This window comes from Chiroxiphia lanceolata, chromosome 6, assembly GCF_009829145.1.
Source record: "Chiroxiphia lanceolata isolate bChiLan1 chromosome 6, bChiLan1.pri, whole genome shotgun sequence".
In the NCBI taxonomy this organism is placed as follows: Eukaryota; Metazoa; Chordata; class Aves; order Passeriformes; family Pipridae; genus Chiroxiphia; species Chiroxiphia lanceolata.
This window is the reverse complement of record NC_045642.1, coordinates 42,264,649-42,283,438: the sequence shown is the minus strand read 5'-3', so window position 1 is coordinate 42,283,438 and position 18,790 is coordinate 42,264,649. Positions and strand designations below refer to the sequence as shown.

General features: G+C 40.4%; 1 long non-coding RNA gene across 1 annotated transcript in view; it reads left to right on the top strand.

Annotated features, from left to right (window-relative positions):
- The window catches only part of LOC116788148, a 35,615-nt gene extending 22,989 nt beyond the window's left edge, over window positions 1-12,626 (top strand). Inside the window, exon 3 of the long non-coding RNA XR_004357551.1 lies at window positions 12,449-12,626. This is a non-coding gene — a long non-coding RNA (uncharacterized LOC116788148). The remainder of the gene's footprint in view (window positions 1-12,448) is intronic.
- The last annotated feature ends 6,164 nt before the right edge of the window (window positions 12,627-18,790 follow it).

The window sequence follows — 18,790 nt, the reverse complement described above, 5'->3', positions numbered from 1 at the left end:
TGTTACAGTTTCACAAAGGAGAATCTCAATAGTCAGTGTAATGAGAACTTTGTTCTTTCCAAATCTGTTATGAAGAAATCCTTGACAAACAGCTTTCATTTAAAACCACTCTTTATTTTCTGGCTGTCAAATTAAGGTATAACAGTGTCCCTGCTTAGGGGCAGAGTATGGATGACCAAGAATACCCTGTGTGGTTATAGCTTTGTTCAGCTAGACCAGACTGAATTCTGCCAGGGCATGCTCTTATGGCTTCCAGCATTTTACTATGTGTAAGTGACTAGGCATTAAAAATCTGAATTAGGAATGCATCAAGGGAGAAGTCTGCTAGTACCCCGGTGACTAAAACTTGGCGACAAATAGTAACTTTGCAATCTGTCCACCAACAGGAAAACAGCTAGGTAGACTAGCCGTGCAGCCACAAACAGAACCTCAGCTCATCTCTGAGGTTCTGCCCTCCATTTCCATTTTGTAAGGAAATGGGGCAGGTAAACTGGCTGAATACCATTCTTTTTTTACCCATACTTCCTTTGATAGAAATATTGTCAGACTGCTTTAAGTGGCTAGATGGAGATGCAGCTGTAGCTTTTGCTGAGCTGTGTTGGCAGGTGTGTGCTGATCTCTGTGGCATGGGCATGTATTGGCTGTAATGGGCAGGAGACAGGCTGTGGTAGAGAGTGGAAATGTCTACTTAAGAACTGAACTTTCACTTTATGAGAGTACAGAGCATACTTACCTGCTCTAGAATGTTCATTATTTTTCTATTGCTATGAAAACGTGATTTGAATGATTTGGCACAACCTTTTTGTGTTGGTTCTATTAAGGATTCCTCAGAAGGCAGAACTGCTGTTGTCTTCTTATGCACATTTAGAACTAGATCCCCAGTGTGAGATGGCAAGACATGCTAACATTTCTGGAGAGCAGCAAACAGTTCCAGATTCTTTACTCTTAAGTGCCTGGTAACTGACTGCTGTATGCTGGAAAGACGAGACTAGAAATGGTATCCTCTGTTCTGTTCTTTGTAAAAATACTGATGAAGCCTGGTAAATTAACAGTTCAAATAAAGGAAAGAGACCTGTGGGAGCAATGGAATGGGCAGTGTTACATGAGCTAGAGAAGCAGCTCGACTGATTTTGTGGGAAACCACCCCAGGTTGCCATAGCATGGCCAAAGTGACCCTGCTGAGTCAGTTGATGAAAGTTCTGGGAAATGAGAGGGATTAGATCTCTGAGAACTTCAAGAGAGGTGAAGCTACATGTTGTTGTAACTATCTCACTGGAGCTAGTTCCTTACTTTCGTTACTTTTGCCATCTCATTTCCCCATTTTGAGTATGCTAAGCACATACAGGAAGTCTATATAGTATATTCCAGCAGTGAACATGTCCTCCTCGTGAAGCTTAAAGGACATGATAACAGAGAAAAGCTTTTCAAATTTTCTGAGGAGGAAGTAGGGAGGGGGTAGGAAGGAAAGGAAGGAGAAAGAGAAGAAATAAAATTGAAGAGGAAATGAAGAGAAAATTAAACTGAGACATTGTTACTGAGTAGCATCTTCCAAATTGCTCTTAACCCTGGCATGAAATTTTAGTAACTCCTTTAGACAAACACTGATAATTTTTTTCCTCACTTACAAGCACTATTCTTTGGCAGAAAGGTACATTATTTTTTCCAATTAGAAGTATGACACATTAGGACTAGGGGTCAAACTTTGGATTTTGGAAGCAAATTTTCCACTCTATCAACTGCAAGATTATAGGGTTATAAATGTGAGTCCATTCAAGGTTTTTCAGAAATGACTTGTGGTTTCAACCTATCTGAATTTCTGTATTTGTTTCTCTTATATATGCTGTGTGAGAAGACAACAGGCATAGATCTGGAGCACAGACAAGGTACATTGTTATGGCAGTTGATGGGAAACTGTGAAGTCATTATTCTGAGTGGAGAAGGGCTAAATCTGTTACCAGGCTTCCTGTAGAGTGAAGCTCTCATCTGTGGCTACATCTGATAGTTTCAAAATACATCTTATTACAGAGCCCTCAGAGTTCCTCTTGAGCTGTCTGAATACCTAAAAGCCCCAACAGCAGCAACATTGATAGGACCAGTTGCTCAAAGCACATTCTCTGTTGGCTTGTCTAGTAAGTCCATATTTAAGTTGATGACAAGAAGATATTTGCACACCACTTCAGCAGAGATTTTAGTAACATGCAGACTGTACTCTTCCTATTCCACTTGTTTAAAGTCTCCTTTTCTATAGTGCTGAAAATATCCTTGAAATAAGTATTTTCTTGAATTCTGTTACTACCCCATGTCCAATTATACTTAGTGTCACAGGACTATAAATTGTTTACTGTCTCATAGTAAAATTTTGGCACAGATATTTGTGACAGAGGTCTTAATCTTTGTAAATCTCCCTAAATGTCATCTCTTGTGCCATGTTAAAATAACCACAATCCTTTAGGCTTGTGATGCTTAATAACAGTGCTTAGAACAAAGATTATCTTCAGGTAATTAATTTTTTCTCCTAATTTTCTCTCCTTTATTTCTGATACATATGTAAACAAGAGCTTTGTTGTGTCCCTGTAAGCTGTTCCATATTTAGTATTCAGTTTTCATGGGATTCTGGAGAAGGGAAAATGCAGAAAGAGAATACATCTTCTAATTTAAGAAATATTCAGCTAATGACAAGTTATATGTATTTTGGGTGTTGAGACTTCTCTTACCTGATCCCCTAACTGCCTTGTAGTGGAGGATCCACCTACCTGGGACTTTGCTTTGTACAATTCAGTCTTTTTCAATTCACAGTTGCTTTGCAGGTTTGCTTGAGCTATATCCCCACTAAAATAGCAAGGTAAATGGGTAGAAAAAAACAACAGGTAAGGACCAAAAGTGAAAACCAGCAGAACATTGTGATTTCAAAAAGTCTAAATAGCAGCAGAGAAAATAGTATGTGAGAGATTTCACTTTGTTATCAAGGTTTGTTCCTAAAACCAGTGGCTATTCTGGAGCTTTCTTGGCTTCAACTCCTATAGTGTGCAGAGCTGAGGGGACACCGCGATTAACAGTGGAAATTCTCTCAGCACTTCTTTGGATCTTTGCATACTAATGGGCCATATCACCTAAACCCCTTGGTATCCTGGAATCTTCTCATTCAATTAACTTACAAAAATCCCTGCTCTTCAGAAACCCCCATATATAAGCTGCAGTCTTCTCTGGCTTGAAAGTGGCACCACTGAAGTTTGTTTGTGTACGTTTGGGTATGAGCTCTCATCTTTCCATATGTAGTGACTCCCAATCAAACTTATTTAGGATATGTTAAAGGGGAATATTGGGGCGTATATGTTGCAACCTGGTTCCAGGTTGCAGTTTTCCCAAATAACTCTGCACTGAGGGATCACCAGCTTTTGCCTGCACTCACAATTAATCGTACATTAATCGTGCCCTCCCTAATTCCTGCTTCAAGATAAATCTCTTGAGCTCTCATTATTTGGCTAATTGCTGTGGATTATATGGCAGTCAGTTGCTCTTTGGCAGGGAAAGATTAATGGAGGACATTTCCTTTGTTTTGATTTCATTTGCTAATTGCTGTATGGAGAGGTGGCTATGTTAATTCATCCTCTCTTCCTGTTAGATAGCAGGGTTTTGTTTAGCATGTGCTGGGAGAGGAGTAGGTTGACAGGAATCCTAAATGTTTCTTTGTCTAGCTCTGGGGATTTGGCAGGGGGAGGTTTTCAGGCAGTAGGCCGGTTTTAGCAGTTCATAGACTGGGTGCTCATATTCTTATGTGATTTTTGTATGTTTCCAGGCGTAGGATGTGCTAACTGTAGGTGCACAAAATGAGGAATAAAAATTTTTCTGCAGTTTTTCTGCTGAATCATCCGCTTGTTGGTCTCTTTATACTTCTATCAGACTTGTGGCAGAACCTCACTGAAAAGCCCACGCCTTTTAATTGAGCATGTATGCCACCATTCTGGCCCCTGGCAAGACTGGAAGTCAGAGCCTGTGAGCAGCTAAGCACCCAGGAATTGAGTGTTGTTACTGGCTCTGTTTTTATTAGGTAATTTAAAAAACAACTGTCACCAAATGTGCAGTTCTCTCAGCTTTAGGTAGATACAGAAATCTGAGGGAAAATGGACAGATAATTGAGCCATTCACGCTTGTTAGCCAGAAAGGAGTCCAAGCCAGTCACTGGTGACTGAAAATTACTGCCATCTGTTGCCTGTTCTCTGGCTTTTGCAAAGTGTCTGGATGTTCCTCTTTCCTGATGAGACAGATGTTTCCCACTGCACATCTGCAGTCTGGGATTTGTACTAATTGCCCTTTTCCATTGACACATTCATCCACAACCATGAAAAATTCCGTCCTCACTTCAACAGAGAGGCCTCAGAACAGAGGAGTAACATCTGAAAGGCATAGTTGCGACGAATTTGCCTAGTGTCTTCTATAATTTAATTATTCTGTGAATAAATGAGATACTTCAGTCTCCAGAGTTATCAGCTTGACAGTTTTTACTAGAACAAAATTCTTTTCATTCAGTGGCTGCAGCAATTAATTTAAGGATCCAGAAATAAAGTCTTTATTATAAAAGACTGCCAGTCCTTCTACCAAGAAGGCTGTCAGCCTGTCCTCTTAGTTTGGGGAAGATGAAGAATCTGGCCATCTTTGTGTCTGGTTGCTTCAAAGATCTTTAAACAGAGCACAATTAATTCAACCATGGATAGCGATAGAAATAATTGTGCTAAACTGTTTATGTTTCTGATTGTTTGTAGCAAAATGGAGGGACAGGCTTTAGTTATCTTTCTAATTATTACTGTTTTTTAAGTTCCTGCAGAAGCCTATCTGTTTTCACTTTATGAGAGTATAGAGCATACTAACCTGCTCTAGACTGTTCATTATTTTTATTATTTTTCTATTGCTATGAGAACATCTTTTTTTCTCTTTGATAAACTCCTCAGAAGGAAACATTTTGGGACCTCTCACAATTTTGTTGCTCTGCTGTTATTGCTATTGTTTCAACATAGGCTCCCTGCACTAAGTCACCAGCTATTTCTGCTGTGCCTGCATTTCTTTTTGCATCCTTTTTAACTTTCTCCCCATTGCCATGAGCTTAGTCTACAGTGGATCTTCTTGGCTGAGCAGTAATATTCCATTTCCAATAATGTCCATATTTCAAATAACCATGCAATATCATATCTGATCTTGGACATCCCTGGATTACAAGCTAGGACTCTTCAGGCATTTCCTTGATCTTCTTTAAGGAAACCATAATTTAGTGTTCAGAGTGCATCCTGTATGCAAGCTGTCAAAATTGCTTTGTGTACGTCTTCAAACTGTATTTTATGTCTCCCAAGAGGATACTGATTTCAAGAGGCTGCCAGGAGGTTTTAAGATGCTGCCCTGTTTCAGACCTCTCAGAAGATGGCTGGGCAGGTTCAGCTCTGCTTTGTTATAAATGATTCCATTTGGAGCACTTGGAACTCCTCTCATGTCAGGTTGGCAAACTTCAGCCCCAAGCAGGACTCTCGGTATAAAGTAGTTGTTGGCTGGAATGTGGAAAGTGGTCTTCAGAAATCTCTTCATAGCTGCTGAGAGCTTTAGAATTTACTGCTCAAGATCTAGCAGTGAAAATTGCTTTATTTTGCCATATGTGTCACTGCTACAATGTTTTTGTAATTGTGGGTGAGAGTGGTGGAAACATGAAACATTATAGGACATTTCATGTTAGAAATTAGTTTAAGATAGGCTGTGACTAAGAGTGTTTTACAGTAGGTGTCTGAGAGAAGGCCCACTATGAACTAAGTCATGTGGAAATGATTACCAGACACTTAATGTACTTTGCAATTCCTAGTACTTATTATCCATGGCTCTCAAAGCTCTTTCGAGAAAGGTTAATGCTGTGAGAAGTCTTTAACACAGGGGATATTGTTTTGCATGGAATAAGCTCACAAAATCACAGAGTAGGATGTTGAATAGAGCAAGCTGACTGGGAAATCCAAAGAGGAAAGTTGTTTAGGAAAAGGATAAGGCTCAGCTCCTCAGATGATTAAACAGCCTGTAAATGCATGGGGTACTCACTGCTGTAAGTAAACTGTCTGAACTTGCCTTAGGAGTCCTAGCTCTTAATTCATGTCTAAATTCTGGCTATTACTCCCTACTGTGAACCAATAATGAAACAGTTGCAAGGCTGGATAGCGGCACACTGTTCAATATGAGGGAACAACAGCATCAGGAGACGAGGACCTCTCCAACGCTAAGTGATAAGACAATCAGAGGCCCATGAGAACTCTTATGGCACTGGGAACAGACAGCATTGCCATCATAATACTGAAGCCATGAAGCCTAAACATAGAGTAGCTAGTGCTGCCTTGAAACAGCAAAGAAAAAAATGTGTTACAGCGACCTAACACTCAGCTAGAAGTGGCCTTTTTTGTGCACGTGTAAGTGCATTTGAACATTGAACTGAGATTATAAATTTTTTAGTGGGCATGAAGGTTGCTACTGGAAACATGGACTTGCCTACACCATTTGCTTGGAAAGCAGTTCTTGATGAAACATCATTAGCAGCAAACTCAGTGGGGGAGTGGAAATTAATTTCATAGGCCATAGAATTAAAAACAATCATGCTAAATATTGGGACCAGTCCCTTGCAGTTTCTGATAAACCTGAAAACTGTGTAAAGGGAAGGGGGTTAGGACATTTAGTCGTGTGTCTCTACTACTTTGCCAGCTGTTGTTAGTTCTAGTAATAACTGATTCTTCAGGGTGACTTTCCTGATCTCCTAATCTTTTAATTAGCAGGAACTGATAACAAGGAGGTGACCTCTATAGACAGGGCAATGGAAATTATATTGAATCCCAAACAGAGAGGAGACTTACACTATTTTAGAGTTGAATACTATTATTTAAGAGATTTTCCATACTGCAACATTGTTCAGAATGTAGGAACAGAGAATGATAACCCCTGCATACCCACACTACACAGCCATTTTATTTATGCCCTGAGTAGGAGAAATACCATCTGTAGCAATAGAGGGATAGGATTGGCATGATCTGTCAGGCTCTTGACAAAGTCTGCCAACTGCATCGGATGTCTGGACTTCCTCTGCTTTCCTTCTTAATTTTGTGCTAAAATTTGCCTATTTCTTTCATGTAGACGTCTCCCAGTAGTCATAGTAGCAATCACTGACATCTAAGCATATGCTTTTGATAAAGTTGATGCTGATTAACTAAAAATAAAAATCCATCTCAACCACAATGCTCTGCACTGTCTCATCTTCCAAGCTTGCCTGGTAATAACTTGACTGATAGAAATGGAAGGCTCATTCTTCTGTTGCTTGGCCCTTCAGATAGTCAGAAGATGTCTACAGAATTTGCATTGTCTTGTTTTAATTGTGATGGATCATGAGTATTTACTTTCTCTCCAAGTGTGCAATCACTGTGATAAGCCTATATCAAATGGTATACTCTGCTGTTCCCCAGAAGTGTCAGTCTGCTTAATACTGGGGGCTTCCTTTGTTCAATGTGTGCCATGTAAGTCTTTGAGGTTTCTCTAGCGTTGTATCCTCAGCCTACTGACAGCACAGAGGCACTGAGCTCTTCCACAGGAAGCGAGCTGCTGGACTTCCCTCTTCCCAAGTCAGAGAGTCCAGAGAAATCAATACCTGCTGCCTAATGCACAGGTCACATTCTTGCAGATCCTTGTAAACTAGCAACCTTATAAAGCGGGGACCAACTGATATTCCCTCAGTAAGGAAGGTAGCCTATCACTTTCCAGCCAATGGGGAATGTACTGCCATATACCTATCGAGCCATGTTACTTCATCTGTAAGAGAACATAACAGAAAGGGAAGTATTTTTCACACTTTCCTTTTTCCTCATTGAAAAGAAAAAGAAAAATCTGGGCAAGGAAATGTAGAAATTATCATCAGGATGTGTTTCTAATTCTCAGGTATGTGATGGGTGTTTCAGGCAGTTCTCACTGAGAAGAGACCTAAGGGCAGATATGGGGTCCTGTGAAATCATTTTACTTCCCTAGCAGTGGTGCTACAGCTACAGTTTTGATTATATGTAGCTGTAGCTAGATATGGCTACATATGGCTGTTGTACAGCTGTTTAGTACACACTGTCTCACCAGCTGCTGTCATGGGGTCAACTGATTCCTGAGGCTCAGTACTACCTGTGCCTTATAAGGCCAGATGTGGAGAATGTGTGGAAAGCTCCTTTGTGTTATAGTACTATGCCTTCCGAGCTGAGTTGGCGTTGGGCAGGCAGAAGACAGAAAACAAGCTTGGTGGCAGGATGTGGAGGATGCCAGGTTGTCTTGGAGTTTTGAAATGGATCTGTGTTTTGCTGCCATTTCTGTTAAGCTATGTTTTAAACAATTTTTAAAGCTGTGTTTCCTGCTGGTTTTTAGAAGAGGAAGCTAGTTGGGTTATACACATCCAGTGAGGTGGAAATATGTGTGTGTTAGTTATTCTTTTGATTTACTTGCTCCTGCAGAGGTGAAACCACAGGAATGAGCCATGACCACATGGGTCCAGTTCACTACAGAACCAGAAGATATTTACCCCTACCCTAATGCTGTTGTAGTTTATATGCAACTGAGTTGATTTCTATGAGAAAAGGATGATTTGTCACGTAGTGTTTGAAACACTTTAAGGTTCTACCAGCTTTGTAAAAATATATGGAATTATCAATGGAGAATATGATGCCTGGCTGTGCAATACCCTGGGTGATTACTAGGGCTTGACTGTGAGAAATGATTTATACCATGGTAGTGCAGTCTGAAATTCCTAAGGGAGCATAAGCAAAGCAGTTCCATAATTCCCCACAGTTACAGAAGGAATGCCATTAAAAAATTAACTTTGTTGCAAAATTAAATTTAAAATGCAGAATGCAATGAGGCAGTGTCCCTAACAGAGGCCAAAAAGGTCATATCCATTGATTTTTATTTTTCTTCATGGGATGTTGCCATCTGAGAATAATGTCATGTCCCAAGTTGAATTCCAAAATAGGGAGTTTGCAAGTGCATTTAATCAATCTGTAATTACTGACTTGGCTTCAGATAGGAGAGTATGGTCAGTGAAATGACAGGCTGGCTACACTTTCTATTCTCCTCCCAGGACCTAAGGAAAGGCCGTGATAACCCAAGATCATTGCCTGAATCTGTCCCAAGAAGGCTTTTTGGAATGACTGCCCTAGCTTCAGTAATTCCTGCATTGTAATATGGCACAAACCCCCCTGATTTCTTGTTGTCATACATGTTCTGTTCACTTGCTTGAACCCTTGGAGAGAAAATTCCTCCAATATAGCAACTGGCAGGTGTCCAAAGTGGATTATAGCCTGAACCACTACCCCAGGAGAGTATCTGTTCTTTCTGGGAAACAGCAAATGCACATCAATCAGAAAAACACACACAAAAGGCATCCCATAAAATGTTAGTAGACCTAGATGTAGCTTTCCCGCCTTGTAACAAATTTAACTATATTAAGTAGGAAAAAGATGTCACCAGTCAGTATATTCTGATGATGTCTTGTTGGTCCTCTTCTTCTGGTCTTCTCAGTGGTTGCAGACTGTATCTGTCAAGTGGTAGGGGGAAAGAGTCCACACAACTCCTGTTTCATGGGGTTTATATTGTGTGGAAGCTAGGTGGAAACCTCCCTGTACCTCCCCTGGATGATGTAATAGTCGATCATGGGACATTTCATGAGTCTTTGACACCTTCTAAGATGTTGCAACTGTCTCTTACTTCAGCATAGTTGAATCAATCATGGCCCATTATGGTCCATCATGTGAGATGAATAGCTCAGGCTTGGTGTGAATGTCTTCGGTTCTCCCCAGAGGGGTTTTCACAGCTGAGTCATCATATAAGAGAAGACACTGTCATAAGAAGGACTATCCCACCTCCCAAGATTTGCCTCTTATCAGCCTCTTCCCTTATCTGGAAATCCAGTTTGTAGCTTCAGGTATGCACACCCTTTTGCACCTGGGATAGTTGGACAATAGTACCACCTTATTTTATCTCAAGGTCCTTCCCCAGTCCAAATTAGTAGACATATCCAGGGATGGATGGCCTTCAGTTGATGAGCAGCTGTTTCTTTGCAGTTTGCTACAGTGGACAAAAGTTTTTTGGTGATCTTAACAATATTTAAGCCCTTAACCATTTCAGTATCTCACAACACTTGAAGCCAAAAATGAAGAAAGAGTTTCTGAAACATGCAGTGAAAAGATGAGTCTTGCAAACATGCAGAATTGGCATAGAGTGTGAGGAAAATAAACCTACTTACACTGTAAGAAAGTCCTAAGGAAAAGGAACAGTAGATTCTTCAGTAGATTAGAAATATGATATTAGCTAAGGATATCACTATCTTTTTCAACTCACATGGACAAAACATCAAAGAGAGAAAGACTTCTTAAAGACTAAATATGTGAGATCAGTCTTCAAAAAAGACAGGGAATAGCTCTCAGCAATCAATGCAATTGCTAATAAAGTAGCACAAACAAAAGCATTTTGGCTTTTATTAAACATTAGCTTGTGTTTGCACATAGATAATATGGAAAAAGGATCCCTAGATGACGAATCTGGAGTCTGCAGTAAAGGGAATTGGCTCCAATGACGGATTATGAGTGTCTCTTTTTATGGAGCAGTCATCTTCAAACTGTTTTGATCCAACATCCTTAACAGTAAAAAAAATTTTGAGCATGCCTGACCAAGCCTGGCCCCTTGGAGTCAGTTCTTGAATCTGCTAGGCTCTGAAGGAGTTGCCTGATTTTCTGAGCTGATGCGCACCCCTTGCTTCAGCTGGATGAAATCTAGGATGGGCCACTCTCTGCTGGAGACACCATAATGCCTAGGGAGACACTAGGGAACAAGACGAGTAAACTAGTAAGATTGATGTTTTCAGAGAAACTTCAACTTTCAGTGCTTAGATGCCCACTACTTGGATTGATTATGAAAGCCCCCTGCCTTTGTTAGGGTGGATGTTCGATAGGAAGTGTTTTCACTGTTCTTGGAGTCTATGGAGAAATAAAAACAATTTAGTCTAACAGATAACAGTTTAAACACAAAAATAACAATTTTTTGAAAGTAGTATTTCCATCTGGTTGTAAATGAGGTATCAAACTTTTCATTAGAACATTATCTGTGATCTACAATATTCAGTCGTAAACTGAGAAAGAATAGCAGCATTCAGCCTGTTGACTGTTAAAGGTTTGATGGTTTAGGACAGAGAATCAAGAAATTTTTGGAAGCTGGAAGTTCTTATCTATAGTTCTAGTCTTAGAAGTGTATAACTTATAATTTTTCAGTATATTAAAAATGCAGTACTTCAATTTTTTTTTCTTTGTTTAATCAAAGTCATGTCTTTTTGAGTTGTGTGGTGGTATTTTTAATATTTAGCAATAACATGATTTCATTTTAACTGCTGGCTATGTGAACAGTGCATCTAAGTGATTCCAAGGAATCCTTTTTAGCTGTAGCAATCTGGGAGATCAGCCTGTCAGGTAGCAGAATTTTAATTTCCAATGTGCTTACATGGATAGATTTAAGGTGAAAAATTAATTCCTGTGTGCCAGGAATCAGGAAGAATGTTTGTACTTAGTAAAAATTCTCAGTTGTCTGGAGTAAAGAAAGGAAATGGGCTCTATATTTATACAGTTTTTTTACTAAGTTTTCTCACTGTTGAGCAATATGTAACTCCAGGAATATTAATGTAATCCATCAGATTCATTGTCATATTCTTTGGATTAAGAAATACAGCTAAAATCCAATTTCTTAGTCCAATCTTATTTCAAGTCCAGGAATTTGCAAGGTTATATGGATTCATATAAAAAACTTAAACTGAGGAACAGGAAATGTGATCTTTAATGTATTTTAATCTTGTCATGGAATTTTACATTTTAAATTTCAACGGAAATACTAATTTTATTTTGGTGTTCACCATTGCCTTCTTTTTTTTCTTTTTTCTTTTTTTTTTTTTTTTTTTTTGGCAAATACATACATACTGGTTTGCAAAATATGGTAGTATTCCTGACCAGGAGGATATACAATACCTATACCAGTCTGAGTCAAGCAATGATGTCGTTTAATGTGCACGCATTTAGGATCCTAATTTTTGCATTTTATTATACTAGAAAATCATGGGTTCATTTTTATCAGAAGATTAATTTGTGTCAAGATCTAATTAGATTGAAATTGGAATTCAATTACGATGCACAAATAGCTTTAAATTTTTTTATTAGTTATCTATCCAGACTGTTGGTGGTAGTTTTACTTAAAGCTTAAGAAAATATTTTTTACTGAAAACTGAGCATTAAAAATCCATCTATACTTAGGGAATTGAACAGATTGTTTCTGTTTGTTCATGTCCTTCAGTATTTTAAACTAGCTTAATTTACATTCTCACACCTTTTTTTTCTTAATGTTTTGAAAATAACAATGAGCTTTCCCAGTTTTTCAGCTCCCAGTTGATTTCTCAGCTTTCAGTGCACAAGTCTTTGAACTGAACTAGTTGAATAGACTAAAACATCTCCCTGTACTAAGACAAAAGACTCCTGTTGTCAAAATAAGGTTCCCGTTTTAACAAACCATGAATCTAGAAGTCTGGACAGTGGGTTATATGGATTTAATGGTTTGATATAAAGTGCCCACTGAGAACCTGTACTACTTGCTCTTTTCAAGTTGAATTTTAAACAAATTATTAAAAAAAAAACAACAAAAAGAATATGCTTCTACACTCCAGCTGCTCTGGTTTAGAGTCCAATATAAGTTTAAACTACCTATATTGGTATCTATTTCTCTGTGTCCTCTGACAGCAGCAGTGGCTATCGAATGATGAAAGGAGCAGGTACTGAGTAGGTTGCATGTATACATGTTATTATGGAAGTTATGTGTTCATAATTTCATTATATTCATTCTGTCTCTGGAGCTAATTCTAGTTTGTTTTTTCCCCCTCCCTTGTAGACCATGAGAACAGACTTAGGAAACCCATTGCACATTAAAAGTCTTGACTCGGTAAAAAATTAAATTAGAATTAGTGTACAGGGATTTAGGTAATAAATGGTACAAGTCCTGCAAACTCCTGACTTGTGAAAGCAGCCCAGGACTGACCACTTCAGTGTCTCTTCAGCAGTTCATAAAAAAGATTAAACTGGTTCATACCAAGTGAGAGGGCCTGTTCAGGTTTTCTTAAAATGCAGCCTTCATTCTTCTGTGCTGTTCATCACCTGCCAGGTCATCTTCTTGCACAGTCATAATACTACTAGCTGAATTTAGGTTTTTTTCTGTCTCTTCATAAATCTGTACGTGCCAAACAGTTAATAGCAGGACACAGCAGTGAATAGGCATGGAGTAATCCCAGCAGATGGATGGCTGTCTTTCTGCTTCAGAGTGAAATGTCTGTACTACTGAACAAGGGGTGCCTGTATTGTACTGTGAGCCCCCTCTTCCTTCCTTCTGTGCTCCACTTTTGTCCAGAGATCTTTGCTGCTTCAAGGCTGGGTGCCCCCAGTATGTAACACTGGTGTCTTTTTTTTTCCCCCAGAGCTCCCTTTGAATTCTCTGATTTAATGCCTGGAGCTCTTTTCAGTCAGCTATTCAGTCAGCTGCTTTCCCTTAAGTTTTTCCCCTAGGTGTGTTTAAAGAGTGATTTGAAGGAAATTAGGCTGGTGAGTCTTGTTCTTTTTATGATGACTAAATGCCTACCATTCACAAAAAAGTGTTCTCCCCTCTCTTCCCACTCCCAAGGAAAAAGATTGCATCCTCTGCTATGGTTCCTATAGGAGGGCTCTTCGGAGAAGTCGAAAAGAGACAGGGAGCTTTCACCATCCTTCATAACAGAGTTGTTGAAGCCCTTTCTCCTAAACAACAAAAAACCCTTATCGCCTTTTTTACTCTCGCCTGCGCTTAGAGCAAAGTTAGAACTCTGTGCTTCTGATCCCGATGAGATGCGGGAGGGAGCTCTCCCTTTCCCTACAGCTCCTGGGAGAGGATTTCCAACCGGCAGCTCCCGAGGCTGCTCCTGCCGTTCGGCCGCTGGCCACGGAGCGGCACCACAACACCACGGTTGGCGCGGCGGGACCTCCCCGGGAGAGCCGCGGGAAGGGGTGGGGGATCTGCCCTCGGGGGAAGCTCCACTTACCCTGCCGAGAGCCGGCTGGAAGGCAGGGCTGGCGGAGGGAGCACTGCCAGCTGCTGATGTCTCAGCCGCTGGGCCTTGGCCGCTTCCTGGGTCGGCGGTCCCACGTCTGCCCGCGCTGCCCTGGTCTGCTCCCTGCGGCGTCGAGCCCGGGCTCAGGGAACGCTGCGAGCTCCAGCGGCAGCCCTGCGTTTGTAATGGGTTAATTACCCGGCGGCAGGGAGGAGAGCAGCTGAATGGGACAGCGTGTCTTCCCTGGGAATTTTTTCACGTCGCCCCACACGGTACTCGGGCGCTGCCCTCATCACCACCAGTCCTCAGGGTACCGCCGCCTCCTGCCAACCTCTTCTGTGTGTTTGTGTTTCGTTGCCGCATTTCAAAATTCCTCAGAAATCTGGAAGAGCTTTTCAAAGTCACGTCTTAAAACAATCTTCCTTTTCATCTGAGAATAGCAGACACTCAATGAAGGTCAGTCCAGGCTTCCAAGGGGTTGAAACAACTACACAACTATTTCATGTCGCTCATGGCACAGACTCATTGAACTGTGTGTGCTGGTTGCTGATAGGAGTCTGGCCTGTGTCACTCCTGTAGCTCTACAGGAACACAGTTGTGAGAACCTGATTCTACATTGTGTCTGACTGTAACAGAACGTATGAATGTTGGCTACTCTGGGGACCAGTGCACACTGAAAGGTGCAGTGGAGACCTTTGAAAACCACTGTCTTGTCATTTCCCTCCATTAAAGGCCACCATTTTGCTAAATAGAGATGTAGGAAAGCCCAACTCTGCCTGCTGCCATCAGCTTAGCGCACAGCAGCCAGCTCAGTGGCGGGGCAGGAGGAGGTACTGATGGATGGTCATGTTAGGAAAGGTGTCAAGGGAATCCTTGATTACAGTTTGATCCTTTAACTGTCTAACTGAGGTAGGGAATTGATCAGGCCTTCACACTTGAGGGAAGTTATCTAGAAGACAAGCTAACATAAAATGTATTGATAAAAGGTCTTTTTATTGCACAAAAAAATTTTGGGTGCTCAGGGGCTCCCCAGCTGATGCTCTGTCTCCAGTGACATTGACCAGATAATGCAGCTCAGAACATGGTGTTCCTGCTTGTGCTGGTGAAAGGACTGAGCTCAGAGCTGGCTTTAGCCCAGTGTACTCCTTGCCTTCTCAGACCTCAGCGGCCCCGTGGATCATGAAGGAGTATGGAGGTACCTGGGAACAAACACATCCCTGGACACTAGCGGAGAGTGTGAAAAATAGATGGCATGTGATAAAGAGCTTGTAATTCTGGGAGTTTGTGCACTGAAGAGCATGTACTTGTGGGTACTTACAGAGAAGTTGATACTCAAGCAAGGTTGTGAGTGCCTTCCTGTACCTTGCCAAAGTAGCCCTGTCCGCTCTCTGTCTTGCTTTCTGCCTCAATGGAAGATTTGGTTCCCAAACCTCTGCTGTACAGCCATATAGTAACAGATGGTCATGAAAATCCTGAGTATTTGGTTGCAGTAGAATAGTAGAATTCCTTCATCTCTTGATGAAACTGTCAAAAGCTGCAGAGACTACAGAAGTGAGAAGTAGGAAGGGCAGTTTGTGGCTTCAAGCTTTCTACAGGAACTATCTCATGACACCAATTTTCATAGTTTGGAGGCCCTCCCCTTAGATGAGTAAGTTGAGAAACATGGTGAGAGGTTGGAGTCCAGAGTACAGGTCTCTATTCAAGGGATAAATCTCACAGGAAACTCTTTTGCTGTCTGGTGCATAAACCCTGATATCCTGCAGTCCTGTAGTATCGTTCTCAGAGCACCCCAAAGTACTTAGCTATGTTTTTAAATGTCCTACTGTCCTACAAGTTGATTCAGAGTCTAAAGTCCTGATTGACTGATGGGGGCCCCAAGGCATAGAACTGGGTTATGTGATTGTTACAAGGTCATACTAGTTTATCAGCTCCCATTTGCTGGCTTAAAACTTTAAAGGTTTTACAAAGCTTCAGAGCTTAAATCCCTTTTCAATTCTCTGGCTCTGTGATTTTTGCCTTTATTTATTTATTTTTTAAATGTAAACCAATTAAATCTCCTCTGGGCAGGCTTCTCTGTAGATCACATAATCTAACTCATGGTGGGAAGAGACTTGCAAAGCTGTACATGCTAGACAAAAATCCTGCTGAGTCTTGTGTAGTTTATTTAACCTCTGCAGAACCTGACACATGCGAAAAATATTTTTGCCCTATATCTGAAAAGAACGGTGTGCTTGTGTACCACAAGAGGATCCATAGGCCTTTCCAGTCCATTGGTTACCATTAGTTACGATAAGTGAGCATTAAACAACACTCAAAATGAGAAAATCCTTTTAAATGAGCAAATTATGGGTCTTAGGAAGTCTCTGAATTACTGATACTAGCTTTTGTTCCATTTGGGCATTTCTTCACTATTTCAAGGACTGTGAGATCACCTGGAGAAGATTTATCCTGGATATGGAAGACAGATAGGAGGGCTCTAGTTTCCTATTAGTATTGTTTGGTGGTGACTACATCACTACACATCTTCTCTTCTGCAATTTTCCAATTCCTAACTATGCTGTGACTACATCCTGCCCTGCCTTTGTACACCAGAAGTCAAAAAAGAACAAGGGAGTAATGGAAAATCTGATATGAAAGTCAGTTGCTAAAGAATAGGGATATAATTAATGCCAGTCAACATAATTTTATGGAAACTAGGTCTTGTCAAACAAACTTGATCTCGATAATGTAATCTCAAAGAATGGATTGTTAAAGGCAATTGTATAGATGTGATGTACTTATACTTTCATAAAGCATTTGACTGAGTACTGCATGATAGTCTGGCTAAAATTTTAGTATTATACGATATCAGTAAAGTGCCTGTTAAATGGATTAGGAACTGGTTAGCGAAGAGAGCTCAAAGGCATCATTTGTAGAAAGTATCACTGAATGAGAGTGTGTCCAGGGGATTTGGCAAGAACTGATATCAAGTTCAGTCTATTCAACAGGTTTATCCATGATTTGGAAGTAACTATAAACCATAGCTGAGTGTTAAGTTTTGCAATGTCACAAGATAGGATAATAAATAATGAGAAAAAACTATAATATAAAGTGATTAGCATCACAAGGAAAGGTAATTATAACAAAATATGTATTAGCAGTCATGTTCACAGTAATACACTTGGGAGCAAGTACTGTATCTTTCAGTCCTCCATTCTGTAGCCTTATATTGAAAAAACCTATTGCGTTCCTTAGAGTTGACCACATGATCAGGGAGTGATTTTTAAACTACATGTATGACATTGACAGACTGCTAGCAGAATATAGCATGTAGCTCTAGTACAGAGTTTTCAAAGGAAGGTAGAAAAACTGAAGAGAGCAAAGCAGAGGAACTGAGACTACTTGGAATGAGAAAATAGAGCTCAATGAATTTAGTCTCAAAAGCATTGAGAATGATAGTGCAGAAGTACCTTAATGGAGAAAAAAGTGCCAGGTGCACTTTTTTTCTCCACCGTGATCAGAGGACCCTTTCATGACAACAGGAACCAATATCTGGAAGCTAGAACAGTTTATATTAAAACTGCTAGAGTAGTTTATATTAAAAATAAGGTACATTTCTTCCAATAGAAGAAAGATCAAATTCTGGAAAGATTAGCAAGGATGCTTTTTGTTTTGTACATTCTCAGCATCTATCCAGTGACTTAACTAAAGAATTGTTTTAACTCATTATTGTTATGCTCAAAGTGTAATTTTGTGGTCTGAAATACAAAGGAGACCATCCACATGGTCTTCCTGCCCTTAAGTATGACTCTGTGAAGTGAACAAAATGCTAAATAGCTTCCTTTTGACTAAGTGTCATCTTTGTCCTTGCATCATATGAGGTCATATGCAGCCCTGCTGAGTCTCACTGTGCCAGTATTCAAAAAGTACAAACCACATGACCAGATGATGTATTGTGTATATGTATACACTCTCTATTTATATATGTCTATACCTTGCAAGAACCTATCTTTCTTCTTGTGCTCCCAAGCCACGAGTGTGTTTATAGGCATGAGAAAAAGCCTTTTGTTAACAGTTTATGCTGCATTTCCAACCTGCACCTTCAGTCAGCTTGCCTAGTCAGGCAGCCTGCTGTATTTCAATCTCATTTTCTGGCCCCTCAACCTGCACTTAAGAGCTCCTGACTTTGCTCGGTCCATACTGCACTAGATCCCTCTTCCTCAGCCTAGAATGTAGGTAGGTTATTTCTGGCCGTCTCTACTGGAGGAGTCAATATGGGAAACTGGAAAATGAAAAGGGTGGTAAGGAAGTCTCAGTAGGGCCAAGTAAGAAAAAGCTCTGCTGTGTCCCCTTTCTTTGCACCTGTGAGTTTGCAGATCGAGGGGAGGGGAAATGTTGGAAAGAGACCTTGGACAAAAATTAATAGGCAAAGATGGGGAACAGCCAAGCAAGCAAAAGAAGATATGAGGTAGAGGGAGCAGAAAGAACAGTATGAGGAGGCTGAGGGGAGGTCTTTATAGTGAAATTTCTTATTAGAAGACTTCAGGAGAATAAGCAAATTTGTTTGCAGCCAAAGATGCTGTTTTGAAAATGCAGAGGCTTATGTATCCCTCTCGTGAAAGAACTGCAGCACCATCTTGTTTCTTTCTCAGAATGGACATGGGCTTATGTCCT